Genomic DNA, 18,845 nt, shown 5'->3' with positions numbered 1-18,845 from the left:
CCACAGTGTGAGTGATCACGTGACCAAAGTGTGGGTGACCACAGTGTGGGTGATCAAAGTCTATTTTTAGACTTGCTGTCAAAAATAGAAAAGTCAAATACTATTGTCTCATAATAATATTTGGACTATAAACTTGATCTTATTCTCTTGGAGCACTTCAGTTTGAGCTACAGATGTGGCCCATGCAGCTGTCAAAAGGAAGTACACTTTTCTTATGAGTCAGTTGAGTTGTTGCATGCATGAATTCAGTTAGAACTCAATCAGTTGAGTTTGGTGGAGTTGATTGTGGAGTTGATGGAGTTGTGTTCAGTTTGACTTGGTTAAACTAGTTTTAGTTAGTCTAACTGCAAATAGACTAATGATGAATTGTTAAACTAATTATTAACTCATAATACAACTATAGAATACATCAGTTAACTCAGTTGCATGTCATTGCATGTTCAGTTCAGCAGGGACAGATGTTAGAGAATCAGATTGCTATCAGTTGTGACTATAGTTGTGCATCAGATCTTGCACAATCAAAGGATTGAGTATGCCAATGAGTTTGCTCATGTATTTTCCCAGTTTGTAGCTTCTGCTCACGTCTTACATATTGTGAGTGATTCTTTGGAGGTGAAATACGAGTTTGGTAGACCATTCTCATTCATTCTTGAGCAGGTATTGAGCAGTGGAGGCAGGCAAGCAGTGGAATAGATTTGGAGATCAGATCTTAGCTGTATTGTGTGTAACAGGTGGAGCTAGTACTGGATTGCTTGTGATAAGCATTGTACTTTGTAATGTTACATGGTCTCAATCATTAATATACAGCTAGTGTGGGGTTTTTAGCGATATGCTTTCCCCGGGTTACATACTGTGTTAATGTGTGAATGCTCTTGATGTTTTATTGTTATTGATGCTGCTATATTGATGATCAACGTAGAGGAGCTTATGTATTGTGTATGTATTCTGCAATAGTACATGATCAGGATAATCTCTGTTGAATATATGTTAAATTATTCAAAATTTCTACATTACCTTGTTGCTCCAAAGGTTTATTTTGTTGTTGTTAAGGTTGACCTTGCTGCTGCAAAGGTTGGACTTGCGAGGAAAAAGGTTGAGTAGACTGCTGAACAAACTGAGTTTACGGTTGAAAAGGATACTGCAACTATGACAAAGGTTGCCCTTGCTGCTATAATAGTTTCCCTTGCTGCTGTGAATGTTTCCCTTGCTGCTGCAAAGGTTGTCCTTGGTGCTGCAAGGGTAGGTGGAAAATTCCTTGGGATATACCTTGCGGGTAGTGATAATCCTTGAATTGAATCTGACCATATCCAACATGAATAGTAGATTGGCTAGTCTGGACGTAAGCTCCTGCTTGAAGAATGTAAGACAGATTAACTAAGTCTTGTGAACCATATGGGACATAAGCCTGTTGGAGTGGAATCTGATCCATACAAGGTTGTTGATATTGGATGTTACTTAACAAGGATGGACCAAAAGGGTTAGGAATACTACCAAAATAAGGTTTATTAACTCCAACCATGTGAGTTTGTAATCCACTCAAATTGGTTTCGTCTAACACAAGAGGAGTATTCGGATCTTGCCCCCTAGGCAGTGGCACATTATATCCACTTGATGGAGGGGTAGAAGAACTAACCGAAACCTGACCTGAAATAGTTGGCTATATCAGAACGGTCAGTTGAAACGACGAGTCAGGCTGTGACAAAATTGTAGGTTGAGCAGGAACTGATGTGACAATAGTTTGTACAGAAGTTCGAGAGGTCGTGTTCAGAATGAACGGACCGGATGTAGGCATATCATTGGAAGACCAAATGGGGTTTTGATATAATGACAAAGAACTAGGAGTACCTGAAACTAACTAAGTTAAGGTGGTATAACCATGTGGCAACATGGGTCCACTATTTTCGGGAAACATGAGAGACAGGACTCTTCCTGTATAAGGAAAGCCTTATGTAGGAAATTCATATCCTTTCTCATCATCGACATGGGGAGTATGGGTAGCGGAAACTTCCGAATGACCCGGAGAAGAGGTTGGAATTTCACCTTCTGACTCCATTAATGGAAAAAACTGGTGACGAGGAACCCAAGATGTATGAGGAGATAACTCCAAAGGAATACCAGGCCGAAGGGTAAGGACTGTAAGGATGCTGAGGAGATACCACAATAGAATCAAATAATGGATTCGACGAATAAACAACAAGCCTGTACAGATTCTCAGGAGTCTGCAGACTCTTAGGGGTCTGAATAGGATTATGAGGGGTATTTGGATCAGGTTCTTGAGGTGACCAGGAATCTGATGGAGGTGGACGAGAAGACAAATCTTGGATACTTGGAATAATCCCATGTTCAAAACCTTGATCCTCAAGTGACTGAGGAAGCTCCTGATGAACTCCTTGGGAGGAACCTTCAGTATTGGAAAATGAAGGGGAACTTTGAGATGAACTCAATGGTTCAGCCATGATGACTTCCTCTCAAAAGCAAAAAAAAAGGAGATTTGTTTAAGGATTTTAACAAATCTTGAGATTAATAGGGAATTACTCAATATTGGTCCAAGAAGCAACTGCTTGGGTTTGGCATGTTTATCATGGGAAGTTATTTTTAGAAACAAAAACTTTGCCTTTTCATCTTTTAAGAGTCAAGAAAAGGACGAAAAGGTGTAGTCGCTTTCGATGGTTTAGCGAGCTTGAAAGGACAAGTTTCTTGACGATCTTTTCAAATTTAAAGAATATAAAAAGATAAAAATGACTACTCAGGTGAATCTAGCTAAAAGGAGTACCAAGTAACCGTGAACTGTAATATACACCTCATCAAATAAATTTACCAAGGACTTGACGTACGTGCAGGCAATATCCCCGAATGTTGTGTTCGGTGTATCACATTTACAGGGCAACAGACTCGACTTCCTATGGATAAAGGTTTGCAACCTATGGGGGTCTCCCTTTATATACTTGACAGTACGGGGATAACAAGTCCATGCTAGCACTATCTAATGCCAAAGTGAATGATAGCTTCTAAGTTTTATAGACGTCGGAACACATCTCTAGCCTAGACCACTAAGTATGAACGTTAATGTTTCAAATGATCCTTAGATTCATTGATATATTTTACAGTTAATCTTGGAATTATGTTTCGATTTCAAGGCCTTAAACGTTACCTATTCCTAAAATGCAGCTAGATGACGGAAATAAATCCTTCAATTCGATGAAATCTATCTATGTAGGGAAGAAGAACACTCAAATCATTTATCAAACCAGATGAAAAAGTACATCCATGACAATATTCAAATGCTAAATGAAAAATGTGAAATCTAATATTTCATATGATAAGCAAATGCAATGCCAAAACAAACCTTAAAGCAAAACTACCTTAAGATATAATGATGATTTTTCTCTTTTTCACTTAAATGCAATCAACGTAATCTAGTGAAAAAGTAAAAGAGAATGCAAGCAAGCCAACAAATATGAAAATCTCTTTCACATTAATGATTTGAATGCAACCCAAAATGCTTCGAAAACTATGAAAAGAAAAACACTTTCACTTTCACTTTTCGAAACACAAAACTCAAAGCAAACTCTTCCTTTCGATTCAAATGAGACAATCAATTTGTAATCTATTGTTTGTCAAACATAACTTAAGTGACTTTCACAGTATCTACTCAATTCGACACTAATGAAGACAACTTAAGACACAAGAACCAAAAGTGATCTGCAAAGGATGTCCAAACACACAAAAGACTCTTTAACATAGGTAATTGATCTCTGATGAGAAGACCAATGAGTGGATGAAGGTTGACCTAGAAGACCTAGAAACCCTAAAAGGCTAATCAAACTTCAAGCATACTCAAACCAAGTTAAAAGAGGATTACAATCAAACAATAAGAGAGGCACCTAAGATCGCATTGGTAAATGAGTGGGAGAAGGAAAACAAAACTGAAAATAAGAAGAAAAACCCTAAATTTCTTAATCTTCTGCTATCATCACACATGTTAAGAGAAAAGTAGCGATCATCACTACTGTAATCAACAAAACCGTGATATCACTGCAACTGTCAGGGTAAAAAATGCGATGGTCAAGAAAAACAAAGAAGAAACTCAAAATCTTCAAGAACAACTAAAATCAACAACCTTCAAGCATCTACCATAAAGTGAGACTAACTACAGACAAACAATGAGGTCTAAGAATGAATGGTTGATCAAACTCGTTAAAATACAAGGTGAATAAATGGAAGGAAAGGATCACAGGTTCCCCACCAGATTCGCCATTTTGTTGACAAGGTTAATCCTCTCTGCAGATAGAGACGATCCCTCTAGCCCAATGAGTGGGTGTAGCAACTGGAGTGACAATCAACTAGACATCTTCCTAGGTTATAATTGAAAAGTAGAATGAAAGAGATGGTCTACCTCGTTCTGATGTTATTTTGAGTTCCTTTGTTGAGGGCCTCGAACTGCTTGTGTCACAAACTTGTTCCTACTTCTCTCATTGTTTTGTACCTACACAAGTGATCAAGAGAAAACATTGCATGCCAAAACCAATAGCAAATCCAATAACAACCTACTTAACTGATCAAGGATTGTTAAGCTAAATAATGCATGAACATATATATTTTGGGAAGATGAACTAGCAGTTGTATATTATTAGGAAATAAAGGGAAGCTTACAACCAAAGCCTTGATTTTGAAAGGCTCTCCTTGAGTGGTAATCCAAGTCCAAGCCAAGAACTCTCCAAGCACTCCTTTTCCAAGTCTAATGAATAGCCTTTAGGCACAAGCTTAGCATAAGGGTGCAAATAGACATAGACCAACCATTTGGGAATGGGAGAGGAGGAATTTATAGGCTGGGAGAGGGAGTTAGGAGTTCTCCAAAGATAGGATTAGGCCCACATCTCAAGGAGGTATCTCATAGGGATAAGAAAAATAAGTCAAGTTAGGAGGATTAGACCTCATCTATGAGAAACAACCTCCAACTCATCGTAATGGAAGCTTCTAGATCACGAACCTTCTCATCCTCTTTAGGAAAATTACCTTTTTGGTATCATCAAAGGTATGCAAGGAAACATAGCGATGCCATCATTTGTCAAACATAGTGCAAGAGGGGACCATCGCCATTTTAAGCCTCATAAGAGCGATGATCCTTATTTTAGGGTTTTAAGAGTTATTTCTTCAGGGAAAGCTCAACACATTTTCCAAACAATGTATTAGGAGGGATCTGAGATGTATAAATGGATGAGTATACTATATAATGATCATGTTTCAAGAACTTTGAGGTATGTCACAGGGAAGTGCAGGAGGCGTGAAAAAATACTGTGTAACAGCTGCTCAAAAATGTCTAATGTGTCTAGGAATGGGGGAAAGTATGGCCACAATTAGTCCACAATGAATACTCGTTGTAGGCAAGGGAATGGTGGAATCCTGATCTCGAATGCATTGTCTCCTATAGCCTTAGTGATGGTGTAAGCGTTGGGAAAAATACTAAAGGGGGGTGGGTGTGAATCAGTATATTAAAAATCACTTAAACTTTTCTTTTCTTATTTAGATTTATGTAGGTGACTATACTGAAGTAAACCTACATATGTACACAACTGTTATGCATACAACTAGCGTATATCCAGTTAACTTAATTTTTAGTTAATTCATCATATTTTTAAATTGAACCAATGTATCAGTACTTCAATAGGGATTAATTAAATAGTAACCATTTGCATTAAGAACATAATAAACCATCACACATAAGCAACACATATGAACACTAGGATTTTTTGGCGGAAACCAAATGTGGGAGAAAACCACCACTTCTGTCATCTATGTCTTCTGTTTATTATAAATAAATACTTCTTACAATCTTGTATTGGCGCAGACTCATACCAGCACGCAGTCACCTACCTACAGAAGGATACAACCTTCTCTCATTCTCTAGCACCCACTAGAAGGAAGTTCCAACCCCCTGATATTGTTTACCAACACCCACCTGAAGGGAACTCCAACCCCCTGATCATATTTACCAGATACCACTAGAAGGAAGCTTTGACTTCCTCATTGAAGGATCCAAACCTCAACATCTTCGAGAACCACGTTTCATAATATTTCATACTAGATCCACCCGAACCAAAACATCAAATTTGTAGGCCATGTTTCATTAAAGTTTTTAGAATGGACCCACTACCATCATTTAAGCTCAATATCGAATAATAAAGCAGTCATCATATCAAATCACTTAATTACTGTACCAACTCAGACACAAATCAATATCAAACAATAAAATCATTTAGATCACTATAAATCCATTCACGAGAATACCAATCCACATATTGTTCATCACAGAAACCAGATTTTGTCGCTGCAAACCCTAATCAACAATATATCAAAAATTATATGTTATTGTTCTTAAGCATATCCGCGTATATACATGCTTTCCTTGAAGCATACCTACGTACAGATCTCAAAACATTGAACCCTGTAATTGAATCACTGTCATACTAAAATACTCACTGAATCATTTACAGAACTAATTATAGATCTCTGAACCGCATACAAATAACAATATCATTACTATTCAATAAATCATTCCATGAACCATTCAACATCACAGTTAAACCCAGATCATCACAAAAGACTTCATTAATAGACAATAACAAACACAACAAGACTAATCAAGCCGATCAAACATCATATTTAGCAAAACCCTAACATATGTATGCGACCCTTACAAAACACTTCCGCGTATGTATGCACCTTTCATATTTGATGCTTGCATACAGATCTATCCATGTTGTAGAATCGATATGCTACTACTCATAATTTGATCCGCGTATGTACACGCTTTTTCTGAAACAAACCTGTGTACAAATTTGTAATTATTGACTCATACCTTCGTTGCACAACAAACTTCTATCAAACTCATACACAGTAAGATACACACGTCAAAACATTATCATCATAGATCAAACCAACCCATAAGAAAATTATTCAATGTATAGTCATTTCAGATCTATTGGATCTGATCCATCATCATACTCCCCAGTGCATACTTATTTAAGATCAAACTATTCATCAATAACCCATTTTATGCACACTAAACACTTTGATCTCCATCTCTTTATATAGGTTAGGCCTTAGCCAATACGATGGGTTAAACCCTTAGTTATGTCGATGGTATTCTTGGACAGGATCAAATATTCATTGTTGCACTCATTACTATATTCCAATATCATGGTAAAGACCCATGGTATTTGTTATCACTGAAAAGATTTCAAAGGAAAAGGGTAAGGTAAGGGAGAATTGGTCTTGGTTATTCTCATACTCCTTTCATGCATAAGAAGCACTTGGCAAACTCAGGGTCAGCATACATCAGAGTTCTTTGAAGGCTCAAGCAAGGCATGTAAGGTAATCCTAAATTTTGATATAGATTACATTTTGAAAGTTTTCCTTGAAGAATGGTGTTTATTATATTCAGTTTTGAACAAGCTTCATGACATGTGGAGAAAGCCATTTCAAGAAAAACAAAGACTCAAAAAGTTTAAATTTTGGTCTTAAAGCTGTGTTTTGAAATTACACAGTAGTTTCGTAGCGCGCTACGAAACTGCTGTAAGTGATGCCTAATGCACAGCAGTTTTGTAGCGCGCTACGAAACTGCTGTAGCTGCATATTGTGATTTGATGGATCATTTTTGTAAGGCAAAAGGATATCTTTTTGAGGATGGGCAGCTGAAAGGGATTACTTACAAGGTATAAACATCAAGCAAAGGAAAAACAAGGACAGGAAGGACATTCATAAACTCTAAACTCTATGTTATGAAAATGGTCATTATCTCATAGTTAGTATTGATTCATAATGCTCCAGGCGCCATTAAAGAATTTTTGTCTTAGCACAAGTATTTGAGCAGGGAATATGGTTGATTTAATGCATTTCATGTGGTTAAAGAGACATCATGGTCAGCAGAAGGATTCGAAGATGAACATAAGAATGAAACTCTAAAAAGGAGGAGTTTTGTTTCCCTGTTTTTACTAGTCAACTTCTAGAAGAGTTTCTGAGCAGTTGAAAACTCATCTCTGAAAATTGAAAGAGGTTTTTATTCATAAGATACTAAAGTACAAAAACCTCTTCCACTTTCTTCAAATACATTATGATCTGGAGAAATGAAGGACCAAAATTGCGCTACGAAACTGCTGTAGGTGCAGTTTTCTACAAGCTTATTTCTCTGTTTTACACCTGTTTTTCAAAGACGCATTCTTGGCGGCAGGAAAAGTGTTTCAAAAAACAAAGAAAGGTTTTTGTTAAGCACGGATATTTTCACAAAAACCTCCTTCATTTTTTCCAAATACAGTTTTTACGAGAAGTTATGACCTCTGTCCCAAGACCTATTTTTCAGCCAGAACAGAGCAAGGGACAGTTTCCTGTTTGACATGTGTTTTTCAAAGACAGATTCTGAACAGCTGAAGGAATGTTTTAAAAAACCAGGAGAGGTTTTTGTTCTGGACAACATGGGATACAAAAACCTCCTTCAGTTTCGTAAAATATGTCATGGATGAAAAGATAAAGGCTCTGTCCCACGTGCCAATTTTCAAGGATCCTAAACCTAAAAACAAGGAAACATGTTCCCTAATTTCTAGGGTTTGTCTTCAGCAGTCAGATGACCACGTGGGAGGCTTCATCAAATTCGAATTCATGGAGTGTTAGGTGTCAAAGAATGCTTTAAATGTTTAGATAAAGTTTTTGTAATCATAATAAGGAGTTACACTCCTAGTTGTATTAGGTCACTAGCACTCCTAGTTAACAGCTAGTTCTAATTAATGGTTTGTTTTATGGTTAGAATAGGTGTCACTGATGGAAAATTCGAATTCTCTTGATGAGGGATGATGGAATCCTAATTGTAAATGCTTTATATAGAGCAAGAGGTCGAATTAGCAAAGGGTTGGAGACTTTTTGGCTCAGCTGCTGCTCTATGTGCAGACTGTGTATATTTTTAACCTAATGCAGATTTCTACTTAGACAACTCAAGATTCATGAAGAGTTCTTGTATGTTCTTGTTATGATGGCATCTTCCAATACTTACATTGCAGTGGTGTTTACTTATGATACTCAGAACTCATCACTGATGCTCTGACTTCCTTCGTAGATAAACTTACTATGTTTCACTGTTTTGTATTGTCATTTCTACACTCGAACTCTATAATGCCTTGACTTCCATGCTAGGTAGAATGCTTTGGCTTCACTACTCAGGATTCATGAAGGATTTCTTATATTCAGAATGTGTGTTTTCCTTTCCTTAGTTTTGTTTACAGTGGTATGGATGTATAATCACTCAAAATTCACTGAATGTGCTCTGATTTCCTGTATGCATCTATAAACTGTGTGGTTCCATATGAGTGTATGTTCTGAATATTCAAATGCTGAATGCCCTGGCTTCATGTTAAGCTGATCTTGTTGTGGTACTGAAACATACTTTGACTCCATAGCCCAATGGTATCCAGCCTTCATCTTTCAACCTATAAACATATATAATTACAAACCATAGAGTTAGCCATCTATTCATATCTTTAATCTAAATCATTAACCCTTTGAGAGAGCCCTCTCAGGGTGAGGAGGCTAAGCCTTAGCTAAAAGATTGGTTTGAAATAGTTACTTGAAGTCTTCCTGGTCTGCAGCCTTGCAGGGCCTGATTTTGAGATAACATTTTGGTGCGTCTGTCGGGAGCCTGAAGTCTATTCATTCCCGAAATTAAGAGGTTGAACTTCTGAAGGTAGCAGGAGCTCAGACATCATTTTGAGGCTGCAAAACTACCTTGGCAACTCCACACATCGAATAAGAAATTGGAAGGTGACTCCACTGCTAGAAGATCAGTAGCTTGATGAAGTTACAAGATGAGTTCCACTGCAAGAATGAATGCCAGGTATGCTCCTATGAATCGGTCTCATATCCCTGGTTTTCCAAATCCTATGCCAAAGGTTGATTGGTTAGATGATCTTCCAATATTCAAAGACGAAAAGAAGGACAATGCTGCTCTTCATTTGGTTAGGTTCCATATGCATGTACGTAGTCTTAAGGTTCATTTCCCTGAAGATTGTCTCATGAAGATGTTTATGACCACTTTAGAAGGAAAAGCATGGTCTTGGTATAAAAATTTGGAAAATGGTTCATTATATTCTCTTGCTGATTTCCATGATGTGTTCTATGACATGTATAAAGAGTGTCATCCCTCCTTATTATTGCTCAAAGATTGTTGTAGACATTCTTTAAGTCTTATTCAGTACTTGGAGGATTGTCATGATGATGATGAGTTTATGGATGAAGAAATTTTAGAGGCCCTTCATAACAATGCATTTCAGCACCAAGAAGAAAGTATAACATCTCATGAAATGCAGCATGAAGATCAACAGGGGTTTACTTATGAAAATCATATTACATTCTCTGAGATTGATGTAGAGATGCAGCAGACTTCTCAGTCTTCGAATCATAATGAAGATGAAAATGATTACACACATCAAGAAGAAATACTGGAGGAAATGTTATATGACCCTCAGGCGGAGGAAAAGGTTGTTCATTTTTGTGATTCCTTGCAGCAGCTTGCATCAAAGAATGATCTTTATAATGAAGAAAATTACATTGTTTGTGGGCATCATTTAGAAAGGCAGTTGGATAGCATATCAAATAAATTTGGTGTGGCTGAGGATCAATTTTTTGAAGATAAAGAATGTTATGAGAATCATAAAACTAACCATGTGTTTTTTGACCCTATAGCTGACTACTTGGAAAAGATTTACTGTTCAGGCTTCCAATTATATGTTCATCTTGAAGAACAGTTACACCTCATGCTTCCTTGGTTATTTCAGTATCTGGTTTATTTATGCTTCAAGCACAGTAAGGAGATCCAAGTTTCAGATCAGATTGATGATTGGCTTCATTGGAAGTTTCATGTTCCTTGAGCTACAATTGGAGAATGCAGCTAATAGGGTAGGTAGGTAGGAAAATGCAAATAAGCTCAAGGTTGACTGAGCATTCTTTTTAGTAGTGGTAGATTTCTTTATCTCACAATGATCATCAAGTTTAAGCCTGAGGTGAAGGCCCAAGAAGTTGGAAAGGAATGCTCGTCAAGCAAATCTATGTTTTTCATAAAATGGACAAAGCACTGGACCTACGAGTTCTTAGTGTACCACAAGGGCACACTATCCCAAGTGGAGCCACTGTTATCACTGAAAAGATTTCAAAGGAAAAGGATAAGGTAAGGGAGAATTGGTCTTGGTTATTCTCATACTCCTTTCATGCATAAGAAGCACTTGGCAAACTCAGGGTCAGCATACATCAAATTTCTTTGAAGGCTCAAGCAAGGCATGTAAGGTAATCCTAAATTTTGATATAGATTACATTTTGAAAGTTTTCCTTGAAGAATGGTGTTTATTATATTCAGTTTTGAACAAGCTTCATGACATGTGGAGAAAGCCATTTCAAGAAAAAGAAAGACTCAAAAAGGTTAAATTTTGGTCTTAAATCTGTGTTTTGAAATTACACAGCAGTTTCGTAGTGCGATACGAAACTGCTGTAAGTGATGCCTAATGCACAACAGTTTTGTAGCGCGCTACGAAATTGCTGTAGCTGCATATTGTGATTTGATGGATCATTTTTGTAAGGCAAAAGGATATCTTTTTGAGGATGGGCAGCTGAAAGGGATTACTTACAAGGTATAAACATCAAGCAAAGGCAAAACAAGGACAGGAAGGACATTCATAAACTCTAAACTCTATGTTATGAAAATGGTCATTATCTCATAGTTAGTATTGATTCATAATGCTCCAGGCGCCATTAAAGAATTTTTGTCTTAGCACAAGTATTTCAGCAGGGTATATGGTTGATTTAATGCATTTCATGTGGTTAAAGAGACATCATGGTTAGCAGAAGGATTCGAAGATGAACATAAGAATGAAACTCTAAAAAGGAGGAGTTTTGTTTCCCTGTTTTTACTAGTCAACTTCTAGAAGAGTTTCTGAGCAGTTGAAAACTCATCTCTGAAAATTGAAAGAGGTTTTTATTCATAAGATACTAAAGTACAAAAACCTCTTCCACTTTCTTCAAATCCATTATTATCTGGGAGAAATGAAGGACCAAACTTGCGCTATGAAACTGCTGTAGGTGCAGTTTTCTACAAGCTTATTTCTCTGTTTTACACCTGTTTTTCAAAGACGCATTATCGGCGGCAGGAAAAGTGTTTCAAAACACCAAGAGAGGTTTTTGTTAAGCACGGATTTTTTCACAAAAACCTCCTTCATTTTTTCCAAATAAATTTTTTACGAGAAGTTATGACCTCTGTCCCAAGACCTATTTTTCAGCCAGAACAGAGCAAGGGACAGTTTCCTGTTTGACACATGTTTTTCAAAGACAGATTCTGAACAGCTGGAGGAATGTTTTAAAAAACCAGGAGAGGTTTTTGTTTTGGAAAACATGGGCTACAAAAAAATCCTTCAGTTTCGTAAAATATGTCATGGATGAAGAGATAAAGGCTCTGTCCCACGTGCCAATTTTCAGGGATCCTAAACCTAAAAACAAGGAAACATGTTCCCTAATTTCTAGGGTTTGTCTTCAACAGTCAGATGACCACGTGGGAGGCTTCATCAAATTTGACTTCATGGAGTGTTAGGTGTCAAAGAATTCTTTAAATGTTTAGATAAGGTTGTTGCAATAATAATAAGGAGTTACACTCCTAGTTGTATTAGGTCACTAGCACTCCTAGTTAACAGCTAGTTCTAATTAATGGTTTGTTTTATGGTTAGAATAGGTGTCACTGATGGAAAATTCGAATTCTCTTGATGAGGGATGATGGAATCCTAATTGTAAATGCTTTATATAGAGCAAGAGGTCGAATTAGCAAAGGGTTGGAGACTTTTTGGCTCAGCTGCTGCTCTATGTGCAGACTGTGTATATTTTTAACCTAATGCAGATTTCTACTTAGACAACTCAAGATTCATGAAGAGTTCTTGTTATGATGGCATCTTCCAATACTTACATTGCAGTGGTGTTTACTTATGATACTCAGAACTCATCACTGATGCTCTGACTTCCTTCATAGATAAACTTACTATGTTTCATTGTTTTGTATTGTCATTTCTACACTCGAACTCTATAATGCCTTGACTTCCATGCTAGGTAGAATGCTTTGGCTTCACTACTCAGGATTCATGAAGGATTTCTTATATTCAGAATGTGTGTTGTCCTTTCCTTAGTTTTGTTTACAGTGGTATGGATGTATAATCACTCAGAATTCACTGAATGTGCTCTGATTTCTTGTATGCATCTATAAACTGTGTGGTTCCATATGAGTGTATGTTCTGAATATTCAAATGTTGAATGCCCTGACTTCATGTTAAGCTGATCTTGTTGTGGTACTGAAACATACTTTGACTCCATAGCCCAATGGTATCCAGCCTTCATCTTTCAACCTATAAACATATACAATTACAAACCATAGAGTTAGCCATCTATTCATATCTTTAATCTAAATCATTAACCCTTTGAGAGAGCCCTCTCAGGCTGAGGAGGCTAAGCCTTAGCTAAAAGATTGGTTTGAAATAGTTAATTGAATTCTTCCTGGTCTGCAACCTTCCAGGGCCTGATTTTGAGATAACAGTATTTAGAATACCATGGTGCAAAAACTGTACGCGACTTTGCTTCACAAAACCTGCGTATACTTCTTCAAACTTCATGTTTATTATTCCTCTATCTCTAACTAATATTTCTGTCACATTTGTACTGACCTGAATACTCATTCTTCTACCATCATGTTGGTATCTTTATTAATTAGGTTTCCATCAAGGACAACACATTTATCATAATGCCAACAATCTCCCCCTTTGGACTTGATGGCAACCACTTTGGTGTTTGGTCACCACAACCTGTAAATACCTGTAAAACAAAACAAGCTAAGCACCAAGCTTTTCAAACACCAAGTTACTCTCCCCCTTTGGCATAAAGGGAAAAGGGCTAACCAATGTTGAATGAAGGCTTCTCTCCCTTTGTTGACATGAGTGTTGTAGATCTGATCTACTGAGAATGAACTCTGAATACTGACCATGCTCCCCCTAAGCACATGTTGAATTCTTTGAAGAGATACAAAGAAGTACATGACTCTATGACTCAACCATAAATGACCTTTTCTACCACCAATGACTCATGCTTACATGTATCACCCAACATAGTGGGGTTACATATTTGACTTACATCACATTCCCAAAATTATGGGATTACATGACTTGAACACAACAGTCCATACATGACTAAATTCTTCAATGATTTATAACATATGTCTTTACATGACCTTTACATCAAGAGACAAATATGGCATTTAAAACCATGTCCAAAGACCTCAATAATACCATATAAGATCTACACCATAAGCATATGTCAAAAGCAACATGAACAATAATATGCACATTTTCATCAATTTGCAAGATAAGGCAATGTAGCTTTAATATCATCAACCTGTGACCAAGTATGCAACATAAGATCTTCTACGAACTCATCCTCTTGACCTCATAAATGTCAACTTATAGTTTCCCTTAGTAGGAAGAGCCTCAATCCATGTTCATCAAAGACATATGGATATTTTGTAGCACAACACCATATCTTTTCATGCATCAATCAATATATATGAGAGCCAAGCATATCATCATAAAGTATTATAGGGCAAGGTAGCATCATTTCTCAACATCATCAATATGTCATGTCTCCAAGTATTATTTAGCAAATGTCTTCATGAAACCTGTATTAACATTATTCTCTTGGCCCATTTTCTTCATGCAAGAAGAACTATCACACCAACACCACTTCATCAATATGCAACTTAAGTAATCATCCATAAGATCCTTATCTGTAATTCATCATCATCAACTACTCATCCTTGTGATCCCATATAATCAAGATCATCATGCTTAGAACCGTACTCTTATAGAAACATACCATTTGCATCACAACATGTACATGTAATAGGTGTAAGGACCAAGAACAACACCATAGACTTCATCTATGACAACATCAACATCATCAAATAATCATAACATGAGATAACAAGATCAATGGCTCAAACAATATATAAACATCATCCATAATTTCACCAAAAGCAAGTCATGCATTATGACAATAGCATAGCATCATTCAAAAACTTCAGTAACATGAGTATCTTTAGCAGAATCACCAATTATAAGCATCATTATGTACTAGGGAATTCTCAAGCAAACATAATGCCAATAATTTATTATTAGAAGCATAGCAAATTCTCCCGCCGAACTTGTGTCAACTGTTTATTATCAAGTTTGATCATATCAACTCATGCATCAGTAAGGACATCAAAGCAACTTCATTAATCGGAGATCCATCAAAGCATCAAAAACTCATAAAAGCCAAAACCACTTCTAAATAGAATCAATAAGACTGTAATCAATCAATTTTAGAACCAGAAAGCCAAATAGGAGCTAACTAAAGTATATCAGAGCTTTTCCTTGAGCCTATCCCGCTATTTCTTCATCATAGTAAAAATTAAATGGTTGTCTAAATCTGAGCTCACGTATATACATCATTGTATTTGATAGAGTTTGCATACATAAGGTGAGATGTTGAATTTTCATAACTAAAACTCCCCCTGAGCCTATTCTATCTATACATGTCCACTGTTATCACATTATATGCACCGTTAGTAATATGACTATCAAGAAAACCATGGGAATCATCATCAATATGTGTATTGCTTCCCCTGAATTTATACATCATTGATCATAAGGGCCTAATAATCAACTTCTATTCTCATGAGGTTAGGTACCTCACATTACTTCTGCAGTCACCAAGAGAAGTAAGCTTTAAGAGAAATGGACTGCATTAGGGTTAATATTCCCTATGTTTCTGACTGATATTCCTTCTTCTTCTAGATCTTCTTGCAATTTCTAATTATGTGCTCGAACTTATCCCAACTCCTGGTTCTATTCTACGTACTTGACCTATAATCAGTGGCCTTATGCCCAAATGAGTTACAAGAGAAATAATATCCATAAAACCATCGTTTATGCCTAGGAACAAATCTTGTCATTGATTTAGGAGATGCGTGACTTGATCCAGATTTCCCTGGAACAACACTATACTGGTTTTTGTCATCACATTGTGTATGATCATACCTAATGTCTGTCTTGATCGAAGGAGAGCGTTGTTCATTAATAATTTTCTCTAGCGACTGAGATGCTTTTTCCCATTTGTTGATATTCTCATAATCTTCCTTTAGGGTCATAATTTTAGATTCTAATGTTTCAAAATGCTTTTCCTTTTCTTGAAGTTATTTTCTTATTCTTTCTGTTCTTTTATTGGTTGCTTCTAATTCCATCTTCAACATGTTTATTTCTTCAATCATAATGTTTTCTTTTGATTCCAACTTTTTGTTAACATTCTTGAGTTTATCATTCTCGATTAGAGATTTCATTAAATCATCTATCTCACAAATATCTAATTCATTTATTGCATGATCTTCAAGGGACATGAGTACAAGATAATTTGAATCTAAATTTTCTTGGTCATCGGATGTGCTATGACTATCTTCATTAGAGTAAAAGCTTTTCTTATCAAAGAACTTCTTTGTAGCAACATTCTTTCCATTTTCTTTATTATTTTCTCTATAAGGACATTTGGATGCATAATGGCCTACTCTTCCACAAGAAAAACATTTAAAGGGAATCTTACCTCTAAATTTTCTAGTTACCACTTGCAATCTTCTTATGAAGTTTGCTTCTTCCTCATATGATATGTAGCTTGTGTCTTTGGGTGCTTCCTTCTATTTTCCTTTATGTGGTTTTGAAGGTTGCTTCTCTCATGTCTAAAGGACCACCTTTCATCATCTCAAATGTTGTAATATTCCATGGAGTTGATCAAGTGTGAGAATTTTTAGATCCTGCATTTCTTTGATAGTTGAGACTTTGGAATCGAACTTCAGAGTTAGTGATCTCAAAATATTCACAACAATAGTAGTATATTTTATTTCATCACCAACATTTCTCATGGAATTAAAAATTTCATCTACTCTAAGGAAAAATGTTGCAACACTTTCTTCATTATGCATTTTCAATGTCTCATACTGTATTCTAAATGTTTGGAGTTTATCACTTTTTACGTTGGTGTCACCTTCATAAATTTGTATAAGCTTATTGCACATTCCCTTTGTTGTGTTCAGTTGCATTAATTTTACAAACTTGCACTCGACAAGACATCCCAAGATGGAATTTACAACCTTTGCATTGATTTCATACCGTTTCTTTCTTGCAATATCTGTGGGAATGGAGGCTGGATATTGATATCCACTTTCATTGATTTCCCATACATCAGCTCCTAGTGCTTGCAAGTATGCTCTCTTTCTAACTTTCCAAAAGACAAATTTAGTTCCATTAAATAAAGGTGACCTAATAGAAAATACTCCTTCGTGACTACTCATCTTAATAGATCTCCTTCGAGAAATCAAACTTCTTCTGAAGGACCTACTATGATACCAATTATTGGGAAAAATACTAGGGGGGTGGGGGTGGGGGTGAATCAATATTCTAAAACTCACTTAAACTTTTCTTTTCTATTTAGATTTTTGTACATGACTACATTGAAATAAAACTGCGTATGTACGCGACTGTTATGCAAACAACTAGCATATATCCAATTAACTCACTTTTCAATTAATTCATCATGTTTTTAACTTGAACCCATGTATCAGTACTTCAATAGGAATTAACTAAATGGTAACAATGTGTAGTAATAATAGAATAAACCATCACACATAAGCAACACATATGAACACTAGGATTTTTAGGTGGAAACCCAATGTGGGAGAAAACCACCACTGTTGTCGTCTCTGTCTTATTTTTATTATAAATAAATACTTCTTACAATTTTGTACTAGCGCAGAATCATACCAACATGCAGGCACCTACCTACAGAAGCCAAAAAACTTCTCTCATTCTCCAGCACCCACTAGAAGGGAGCTCCAACCCCTTGATCTTGTTTACTGACACCTACCTTAAGGGAGCTCCAACCCCCTGATCAGATTGACCAGCTACCATTAGAAGGAAGCTTTGACTTCCTTATTGAAGGCTCTAACCCTCAACATCTTCATGGACCATGTTTCATAATATTTCAAACTAGATCCACCTGAACCAAAACAACAAATCTTTAGGCCACGTTTCATCAAATTTTCATATTGGACCCACTACCATCATTTAAGCTCAATATCAAATAATAAAGTAATCATCATATAAAATCACTTAATCATTGTACCAACTGAGACCCAAATCAATCTCAAACAACCAAAGCAGTTAGATCATTGTAAATCAATTCATTAGAATACTAATCCACATACTGTTCATTACAAAAACCATATTCTGTCACTGTAAACCCTGATAAAACATATATCAAAATATATATGCTATTGTTCTTAAGCATATACCCTGAAATTGAATCACTGTCATACTGAAATACTCACTAAATCATTTACAAAACTAATCACAGATCTTTGAACCACATACAGATAATACTATCATTACTATTCAATAAATCATTCCACAAACCATTCAGAATCATTGTTAAACCCAGATCATCACGAAAGAATTCATCTACAAACAACAAAAAACACAACAAGACTGGTCAAGCTGATAAAAAATAATATTCAACAAAACCCTAACATATGTACGTGACCCTTAAAAAACACTTCTGCGCATGTACGCACCTTTCATACCCGTGTACAAATCTTTCCATATTGAAAAATTGATACACTACTACTTAGAATCTGATCTATGTATGTACGCGCTTTTACTGAAACAAACCTACATACATATTTGTAATTATTTACTCAT

The sequence above is a fragment of the Pinus tabuliformis genome, chromosome 3_2, assembly GCF_031772625.1.
Source record: "Pinus tabuliformis cultivar Carrire ecotype Pingquan chromosome 3_2, CPIR1, whole genome shotgun sequence".
Taxonomy (NCBI): domain Eukaryota; kingdom Viridiplantae; phylum Streptophyta; class Pinopsida; order Pinales; family Pinaceae; genus Pinus; species Pinus tabuliformis.
This window is presented reverse-complemented; position numbering follows the sequence as displayed.